General features: G+C 38.7%; 1 protein-coding gene across 1 annotated transcript in view; it reads left to right on the top strand.

Annotated features, from left to right (window-relative positions):
• Positions 1 to 2,888, top strand: part of LOC117736198 (laminin subunit alpha-4-like) — an 8,339-nt gene extending 5,451 nt beyond the window's left edge. The window contains exons 11-12 of the mRNA XM_034541360.1: positions 1,257 to 1,363; positions 2,341 to 2,888. The gene's annotated coding sequence lies outside the window, so the exon portion shown is untranslated. The remainder of the gene's footprint in view (positions 1 to 1,256; positions 1,364 to 2,340) is intronic.
• Positions 2,889 to 11,016: the final 8,128 nt, after the last annotated feature.

Raw genomic sequence — 11,016 nt, 5'->3', positions numbered from 1 at the left:
TTGACATTGTGGGAAAAAATAAATACATTACACTGTTGGCAAATAACTTGAGACACATAGGCTTGTATTACTTTATTGTTTTAACTTTTGACGCATGCGCAGTAAGGCCCCCTGAGGACAGTGACCCTAGAGTGGAAGCTCCACACAGCAGAAAGCTACAGAAAGGAACGGAGGGTGCCCGAGGGCAAGGACTCAAGGTTAGTTGAGAAGCACTCACTGATAACAGGGAACGAGAAGACAGACAGTGGCTTACTGATGCTCGTACACATAGAACAACTCCTATGCTGAGAGAACAGTTACAGCTAGTTCTCAGGAGCTGCAGCTGTGTTTATCAAGGCCACCTCATCCCGCCGACAACGCCATGCCCCCACCCTTGCACCCCGACAAAATGCACACACACACACTGATGGATGAAGACCACCACAACCAATGGACGTGAGCCAGTGTGAGTGGACAGTACTCAGTGCTCCTACCGGACAGGCTTGGTATAAACCTTGCCCCGTCTGCATCAGTTTTGACTTTTAATCTAATGGGACCTGATAAGAGGAATCTTATATGCAGCTTCTGCGCACTCTGTTTAAGCGCCTTTTTCCTTGGACACTCAACCCTGTTGGGTGTTCAACGTAGGACCGTGCACGTTTAACTGTACGGGAGCATTAACTCTGCTTTTTATTACTGAATAAATATTGAGAACTAACTTTAGTTCACCGGACTCCGTTTGCTCATTAATTGTTGGGTTGTACTCCACAACAACATGTTTGTTAACTTCACAGTAGCGCAAAACACTGTTCAACTGCAACAACTTGGTTATAACTTGTTCGTTAACTAACTATAATTAAACAGGTCTTACCTTTGGGGAAACAGCAGCCCTTCAACACGTGGCAGAAGATGTGCATGTGGCGCAGAATGCGTTAGGCGGAAGTGAAAGTTGATTAAAAACAAGGACCTCCAAATGAGTAAAATTCATCAATTTCCTGCATCTTTGACTTTATTGATGAAATATAATTAAAGTTTACTCCGTGATTCACAGCTGATTTTATTCATTCACAATTAAGTAAAAAGTAATTAATAATTAAACAACATTTCTTAAACTCAGCTCAATGTAATTAAAAACGGTACATAGTCATTTTTATTATGTAAAAGTTACTATTATTTATTTAGGAGATATTAATTCATTCAAATCCCAGTTTTTACAGTGTGTGTCGTTGCCCTGCTGTAACTGAGATAATGATGCTGCGTCGTCTCTGCATCTCCAGTCGTGAAGAAGAACAATGTCCTGCAGCTGCATGTTGATGCAGCCAGTGAGCACAGCGTCGGCCCCAAACAGAGCCGCTCTGCAGGGTCCAAAGAGACCGTTTACCTGGTGAGTACACAGTCCCCCTGTTTCAACCTTTTTTTCTTCTGTTTTGCACAATGCCAAAATCATGGACTTCAGCCTGATCCTGTTTCATTATGTCTTAAATAAAAGTAATTTTCCACAAAGCACCACCATCTGAGAAGGTTTATTCATTTGGATCCAACTCAATGTCCTAATGAGGTTCTGATGTTATCAGTTAACTCATATACCCGTAATCCCAACATTTTCCTTGAAATATTTTCTCAATATATTAATTTGTTTTCCCAAATATTGCATTTTTCCATAACATTGCAATTATTTCTTGTTATAGACTTTTTTATACCCAAGGGGAATCCACAGCACTGCACATCTAAGACAACAATACATATAATGTCACAATAGTAACAGCATACATTCTTGTGATATTACTTCCTTTCTCTCTATGGTGGTTTTAAACTAACTCAACAGGTATACACTAATAACTGAAACGTCAAATTTACGCATTTATTTGATACATTTCAGTTAGATAACTGTTAATAGGCTGCAAGAATATATTCTTGATGAATTCATTTATCTATACATTTTGTTTTCCAGAGCTCAAGGCATTGTTCTAAAATAGCTTTTCTCGTCAGTCCAACTCCCGGTTAAAAACCCCAAAATGTTGAATTAACAATGATATAGTTTGAAATGTACACATCTGGCCATCTGGAAACAGAAAATAGTTTACATTTTTTGCTTAATAAATCATTTAAATATCTCATAAACGTAAACTTAAACTTGCACTTTAATTAATTAATTAGAATTTGGGTTCAACGGTAACTCCTATCTCCAGAATTCATATGGTAATTCTGTCACTTTCACACAAATGTGTAATAGGTTAAAATGATGAAGTGATGACATTTTGGACAGACGTGGATGTAAACAGCAACATGATTGGCTGGTGGAGGAATACAACCGCGAGGCGGTAACTCTAGATTCATGTAGTTTGCCCGTCTGTCCACTAGATGGCGTCACAGTTCCTGGTCTGCCTGCAGGCCTGCCAGACTTCCACGGCTGCATCCGCCAAGCGACGATCAACCGCAGACCTGCCATGCTGTCCAAACCCCTCGCTGTGTGTGGAGCCGTGGGGACGCAGGGCTGCCCACACATGTAAACCCAATACACAGTCTTATCTTCACATTCCCAAACTGACAATTACTGGTGATGGGTGTCATGTTACTGTAGCTAATTTAAAATATATATTAATATTTATTTTCTATTTTCAGAAAAAATTACATTTTATATTTTACAGTTTGTTGTTGCAATATTACTGGTTTGTTATTGTACTACAGGGTGCTATAACAACTGCATAGAGATACAAGTGACTGCTACAAGATATCAAATATCAACTCTAAAATCTAAAGATAATTCTGAAATGTGAAGTTTATTGTCAATAAAGGCAACACTGCTTGAATTTTCTTGCTTTTGAAAAGCAAATGGTGAAAAGTAAATGTCAATCGTCCAAACACGTTTTCTGGATCTGCATTATATATTAAAGTAAATGATGTATACAGTTGTGTATCGTGTATCTCTAGCAGAGAATGTTAAGAATACCTACTGAGTCCGTACACTGTGAAAACTGATGTATGAGCAACGTCCTCAAGCAGTGCAGATGGGCAATGACATTTGGGAATATCAGACTCAGTGATGCAAAGATGAATACATTTACCATATAACACCAAAAAGGTTAAAAAGAATATAACATTAGGGTTGCGTTGCACCAAAAAGGATTAATGAATCTACGATTAGTACTAATCAGAGTTTAGCCAAACTAGATATTAGGAAATACATACATTACATTACTCATGATGGCTCTGCAGAGGTCTAGTTTCTCCTCCGAGAAAAACTTAGACTGCCTGTTGGCCCAATATTCCTGTTCAGCTCCACAACAGTTTCCTTGATGAACCAATAATATCTTGAATGAAAATCAGCAGCAGCATTATAAAATCTGTCCCTTAACTTTCTTCGAGGAACTTGATTATTTTTGCTCAATCTCTCTCAAAAGTTTTGGTGCAACGGAATTGAATATTATCAAGATTTAGAGTAAAAACTAAACTGATGTTAAAAGAGAGGTTTGAATATATCTCTTTAAGCTGGTCTACATGATTGTTACATGATTTAGAAGGTACATTTACCATGCCTAGTTAATACATCAGTTATCAAAGGATGATCACATAGCCTAAATGTGATGTACAGATAGTTCAAACATACAGTAGTTTAGTTTATGGGAATTTTACTGCCCCCCCCCCCCCACACACACACACACACACACAAACAAACAAATATTGTAGTTTTTACCTCCACTACATTTGTCAGACAGGATTAGTTACATGTGTTTTTGTCCCATTCCTGTCCAGTGAAAACCAAAAATCTCCAGATGTATTGATTTTGAATGTTTTTTGTAAGCTGAAGGATGAAGTGTTCCTTTATATGTTGAAAAAATAATCTTACTATTCAAATATTTTTAAAAGCTCTTGAATCGGCTAGAAAATGCATCAGTGAAGTTAACAGCGCTTTTTTCTGAGTTCGCTCATGAAAAGTAGACTTTTTAGAGATATGTGGTTCTCACGAGAGCGAACTCTACAAATATGACCTTATAGAATAGGCATTGCTACAAAAACAGTATATAAGAGTTAAAATATCTAAAGCAGTAATATAATACATTACTTTGACTTGCAATGGAATATTTTCACTGTGTGGTATTAGTACTTGTACTTCACTAAAGGATCTGAATATTTCCACCACTGGTATTTACACACAAAAGGGAGATTAGAGAGGGAGATCAGTCATTGGCTGTTGTTGCTTGTGTTTAAGGGACTTAACGTTCTTTTCTCTTCTACAGTAAGGGTGCAAAGCAAAAACTCAACTATCAGTTAGGTAGAAGTTCCTTCTCCTCCTCACACAATTTCTTTTTTCGTTCTATCAACCTTGTTGATAATGCTGCATTCAAGTCACGTTTCCGACTTGTGAATGGTGTTCATGTCAACATCCAAATTATAACAAATTATTTCTGAATGCTCTAATGTATCTGACTTTGTCCGTTTTTTGTTGTCCAAGGTAATAAAACCCAAATTAAATAAATATAGTGCTATATTGTCACAGTATTTGAAAGCCTCACAGGGCATAAAAGTGGGATTGATTGCTATATGAAGAGAACTAACATAACCATCCCATCTGCCAGCTTGTGTCCAGGTTCAGGCAACATTTCCCATCGCTATTCCTTCACAAATGTAAACATGTACCAAACATGAGTGTGTGTGAAACTTCTATGTAATATAACCACTTTTTAAAGTGTTTGTAAATGTATTTTTAAATAAAGTCTTTTTTTTAAATACAAATTACACTTTTCAGTGTTTGTTTCCCATCTGCAAAAGATGCGCCTTGAGGTTAGTTAATTTGGGTGCCAATATGATTTTTTATTATTAAGAGTGAATCACAAAAGAAAGCCTGAGAGCATCAGCACTTAGCCAGGCTCTGAACTGTACAAAGAAGGAAAACAAAATCAAACCCTGGGCTCAATCCTCCCTGAATTTTATAAACTGACCTTTCAGAGTAAAGGTTATTTCAAGTTGCATTAGCAGAGGAGTAGTCATACTGCAGAGCTCTGCAGTATGACTACTACTCTGCTAATTATAGTATATATAATATAATATATAGTATATCATATATATATATATATATATATTATATAATATAGTATATATAATTATATGCTGAAATTGTCCAGCTGATATTAATACATCACAGAAAGAAGACAGTGCCTGAAATTAATTCAGATTAGAAATGTGTCATTGCTGTAATCATCAGCCAATACATTTAAAAAAAAATACGCAGTACAGAAAGCCTTAGCCTTTGACTATGCATGGCAGGGGCGTCAAACTCCCTGAGGTAAAATGTCCCGCATACCAATTATATATATATATATATATATATATAAACACACACACACACACACACACACACACACACAAACACCAGACTCCTAGGATAGCTCTGGGGGAGAGGCAGGAGCACCTCTGCCCACCCAGACCCTCTCTACTGGGCGCAGCAGAGAGGCTGTAGGGAGCAGAGACTGGTGCCTCTCAAACCAGCCTGGTGAAAGTCACTTCTATTTATGAACTCTGTTTGTGTGCTCTGTGATGTCACTGAGAGAGACCAAAGGCTCTAATAACTGCTACTATGGTAACTGTGACGTCATCTGTTCTGACGTGTGGGGGAGGAGCTAATTTTCTTTTTTTGTCGCAGAATGAACCATCAAGAAATCAAAGACTCAAATAATTGTTACTATGGAAACTGACGTCATATGTGAGGTGTGGGGGAGGAGCTACATCTAGTAGGTGGCTCTGTTGATGCCTGTTCAATATACTACCAACTTCAATAAATACTTGACAAAACGCTCTTGTTGTCAGTCTTATATGTATGTCATACTTCGTTATCTGCAATAATGCTGCAAGTCGGGTCTTGCAGCATTTCGACGGTGAAAACGTACAAAATAAACGTTACAAGTGGATGTGCTAGCGGATGTTAGCACGGAGCTAGCGGCATCAAAAAAGTTAAAATATGTTACTACTATTTGTTGTGTGTTCATGTATTGAAGCCAGGAGACCGCGATATATTTGCCGTTGTGGGAGATTAACTGATTTTTGAATTAACTGTGTTTTTGTTTACATCCGTGAGGCAGATGTGTTGTAGGAGTGGCCTCTCAGGACCCACGTCGACTAATTAGGAAATACACATTTCCATCGTTTAGCCTCTGTCACGTTCTTTTTATGGTATGTTGTTAAAGACTAAACACGGATGACTTTGCTGTAAAATGCACGACCTGTTCGGGAGGCTGTGGTTGGTTGATACGCCGAGGACACGGAGCGAGGACGAGAGTAAACGACAAAGTAGGTGGCTCTGTTGATGCCTGTTTAATATACTACCAACTTCAATAAATACTTGACAAAACGCTCTTGTTGTCAGTCTTATATGTATGTCATACTTCGTTATCTGACGTCTAGTCGATTTGAGACCACTTTCCACTTCATACAGTGTGTAAATGAAACACGCAGACCGTAGTTTACACCCAGCTCCTCCGCCGCTGTGGGAAACTGATCCGCTCAGATGAACTTGTGACACAACACTGTGCTTTCTCACATCGCTTATGTTTTATGTTCTACGGACAAACATCTCTATCGTCATAACGATATTCTACCTGATTCCAGATTAAACATGACTGTTCACTGTCATTGTGTTCCGATAATGACCCACATTGAATAACTACACACAGGAGTTAGTGTGTCTAGAAACATGACGGTGGAGCGGCTTGCTGCAGCATTCAGTTCGGATTTGATCAGCATTAACGAAACGTTATCCATCGTCATGATGAATGTATCACACCAACAGTTGCAGCATCCGCAGAAAACACGCGACCAGGTGATGAGCTCTACCTTTAACTGCGGAGAGGAACATTCTGGAAACAGTGCCATGAATCCGCTCGCTGCTGTGCGCACGAGGATTACTGCTAATAATTACACTCATAACAAGGTCGCTGCTTCTGTTTTTGATGATTGGGGGAAAAGTGTGTCGATAAATCACTGCAGCTATTGGTCAAAAAGCTGCCAATTATATCACGCGGATTATTTAAATCACATGTGGTCTATATTGAAGTGTGGAGTTAAAACGGAATCATAGAGGAAGTATTATTTATTTATTATCTATTTATTATTTATTTATTATTTATTTATTTTTATTTGTAAATATCGTTCACATTCCACATATGAGCACATTGGATTGTCGGATACTTCAACACGTGCCTGGTTAGGATCTATAGAGGTTTTACTTTTCTATTAGTAAACAAAGGTCAGTTAATAAATACATGTCAGAAGAACATGCAGAATTGTATTTTAACAATCTATCTAATAACACTATAAGTTTAGGGCAGTTCGGTCCATACGCTGATGAATGTCACAAGAAAGTCTGCGATATTTAAAAAACGTTTAACTACTTAAAAATACCCCAATCAAACGTATCAAAAGTCTGCAAACAGTGTTGATCACCACATAAATACAAAACAACTGGAAATACAAAACGACTGGGTTTATACGAAACTAAAACTGATCATATATTCAAAGTTTCATGAGCTGCATCACCACTGAGGCCACATCCAGCATACAGGCCAAATCATATCAGGGTTTATGAAAAGCAAAATGTCCCACAAACGACAGTTCATCTGAATGGTATCATCATGGTTAGAACATTTGGTAGAGGTGTTCACTCCAGAATGAAAAGTGTTTTTGCAGATACTGTTAGATACAATTAAAATTAACATATATTTAAGTGCATGTTTTTTATTTGCTGCATTTTGAAGTCAGTATTACGTTTTATCAAAGGATCTTGATATGCCCATATCATAATGTATATTCAACAGCTAGCAGTGGTTTTAGACGGGAGGTTTTTAGGGCTGGGTATTGCGCCAAAATTCAAACTAACCATATTACAGGTGGTATCGAAACTTGTTTCCTATTTGGTACCATATCCCTTTTATTCCCATATCTATACAGGACGGAGCTCTCGACCTGCTGAGGGAACTAAAGAACATCAAGATGTCTCTGGAGACCCAGCAGGTAATTAACTCCGCCCCTCTGCCGTGTCACTGCCACCGCCAGGTGCACCTAAAGCCACGAAACAACTGACGCAAGATTAATTATTACCGCACAAGTCTGTTTAAGTAAGTACGGTATGGACATCCACCACGGCCGGCCCATCAGAATCGCTCTGTGAAGTAGAAGTTCATATTTATTATTCAATTTAAGTTAGCAAGTTAAGTTTATGAGTTAACTTTGAGTCTCGCTGAAGTGATGTTGATGTTTACTCAAGGGCGTGTCCCGACCCTTTGACGTCCCTGTTGGGTGAGGTCACAGGAAGCATCCTTCTGACCACAAGCAGTGAAACATCCTCTTGTTAGTCTGGTATTAAGTTGACTTTAAGTAGACCCATCGCTATTCCTTCACAAATGTAAACATGTACCAAACATGAGTGTGTGTGAAACTTCTGTTCACAGTTCTTCTGTTCACGGAATCATCCAACGTTCACTTGATCAGTCAGAAAAGCAGTTATTTCTACTTTCACTCGACGACATGGCTGAAAAAACCTTCAAACGGGGGAGTTTTTCTACTTGGACCCTCCCCTTGACAACTTGTTGGAAGAACATGTGAGATTTGTACACTTTGTAGACCACTCTGTTCAATGTATTTCAACAGAGAGACTTTCTGAACCTCCAAAATACACAACCGTTATGCTAACATTGCTAATATATTTTAGCATTAGTGTATATTGATCCACTAGGACTGACTTTTGACTGTTGTGGCCACATTTAACAGGTTTGTCTCAACCAAAGCTGCTTTCTGTGTCGGTTTTATAGAACAGCATTATCCAGCATTAGTAAATACTGAGAAATACTAATAAAACATATCGTTGGTTTGTATTAAATATAACTTCCAGGTGTTACAGATCACACGTGGTGCAGGCGTGACAATATATGTAACGTTAATCCTTATTGTTTGAACGTTTTCATAATTCACACGTTACCAACAATCGTGTAATGTTTTTCATTTTTGACAATTTCGCTATTTTACACAAAAAGACATTCATAAATGTGTCCCAAACATAACGACGAGCAGCAGAATGAAACAACCGCAAAAATATATTTTTTTTATAGAAAAAGCGCCGATATGTTTCCGACTTTTAGTCAATCGGAAAGACGGCTTTAAATTGACATTTTTTCTAAATGTAGTATAGTGTAAAATTCACTATGTAAAAAGTATCTGATTGGTACTCTGTGTAAACTGTAATAAAGCTTCCAGACTGATAATAATAGTAATTCTCTTGTTTGTTGTTTGTTTTTACCCTAAGATACCCAGAAGGTGCACATATACCAAAGTCCGGATCCCAGACCCTATCTGGCCTGTCATCACACAAACCGACCTCTGGACCACAGGACCAGCCTCCCTGATAAGCTCTGTACCTGTTCCCCTACCTGACTACAACCCTGGCAGCCCGGTTACCATCAGTGCAACCAGCAGCAAGGTAAGAACCTGAATGCAACATGATCCAAATGATGGAGGATATTGAAACCTGTAACAGCTGCTGCTGAAAACCAGAAAGAAAAGTTCTAGAAACGGTCAGATTGGCAGTTTGAACAAGTGCTCAGCATCAGCAGCTGTCGGTACTTTCTCTGCACAGAGCGCTTGTTTTTCCTCTCTGTACGACTTGATGGTTATGCAACACCCGTCCCATGTAGCTATTTAGTATTATCTGAATCTGCACGGTGTAGTAGTGCTATGGCGGAGCCCTGGGTAGTTTTAAACGGGATGGCGCTATTACCTGTTCTTATGAATTAATATAATGATTCTTACGACCGTTGTTCTCTTATTCTGAAAACTGAAAAAACTGGCGTTGCCTCCAATAGTATTAAGGAAGTCAAATTAAAGGTCTATGCCTCTTATTAATCATGACTCGCGATTAGCAACACAACATTGTTTTACACTATAACATTTGGTCACAGTATTGAAAACAATAAACACACATATTTACCTCTTGAGGTCCACACAAGTCCAAACGATACGATAACTGCTCATCAGCCACTAAGTTATGAAAATTATTGCTCTCATGCAATATTCACGGTTCATTTGTTTCTGCATTCCTCGAACACACGATACCTCGTAATATGCTTAGTCTCACCCCTCTACCGGAGAACGAGATTGGTTTGGCTGTTAGATTCAGGACAACCAAAATAAAACAATGAAAACAAAGATTGACATATTACTCTTTTTCATTGACACACAAGTTAGGTTGTTAGAAAGAATTCTCATGCTGAATCATGTAGATATCACACAAAGTATGCTAATTTGCATGAACTCTAACCTTTGAACTGTAAATACAGACTTTCCTACTTCTACACTTATCCACTTTTAATTTAATTTTTAGAAAACTATTTACATCCTGATGTCTAAAAGATTATTTGTAGGGCTACTGACTGAGACAAAGCCTGACTGACTGACAGAGACTGACTGACTGAGAATGACTGACTGAGACATGGGCGAACTCACTGACTGACTAACTGACAGAGACTGACTGTCTGACTGAGAAAGAGACTAACTGACTGACAAACAGTGACAGAGACTCACAGAGACTGACTGACTGGCTGAGACTGACTGAGACAGAGGAAGTAAATGACTGATAGAGACTGACAGAGACAGTGGCTAACTGTGTAACAGTTCAGCTCCACACCTTCTTTCTGTTAATAGTTGTTTTCTTTATCGGTTTGTCTATTAACTCTCTTGTCATTTCAGACCCGGTCATTCACACCTGATCATCCTTCATTCCCTTCACCCTGTTCTCACGCCCATCTCACCTGCAACCCATTCCCTCGTTAGTCACTCACTACTTAGGTTCCCTCACTTGCACTTGTCCTCTGCCAGATTGTCTTGTGTTTTGAGACCAAGTTCTCCAGTGTGTATTGGTCATATTCTGTTCAGTAAAGGACTATTTCTTACTACCTCCGTTTCGTCCATTGTGCTTGGGTCCCTGGTCTTCGATCCGTGACATTACAATCTGGCCAGTCATGGACCCAGCACCCCCTTCTGCAGCAAGCAGGT

The sequence above is a fragment of the Cyclopterus lumpus genome, chromosome 9 (genome assembly GCF_009769545.1).
Source record: "Cyclopterus lumpus isolate fCycLum1 chromosome 9, fCycLum1.pri, whole genome shotgun sequence".
Taxonomy (NCBI): domain Eukaryota; kingdom Metazoa; phylum Chordata; class Actinopteri; order Perciformes; family Cyclopteridae; genus Cyclopterus; species Cyclopterus lumpus.
This window is presented reverse-complemented; position numbering and strand designations above follow the sequence as displayed.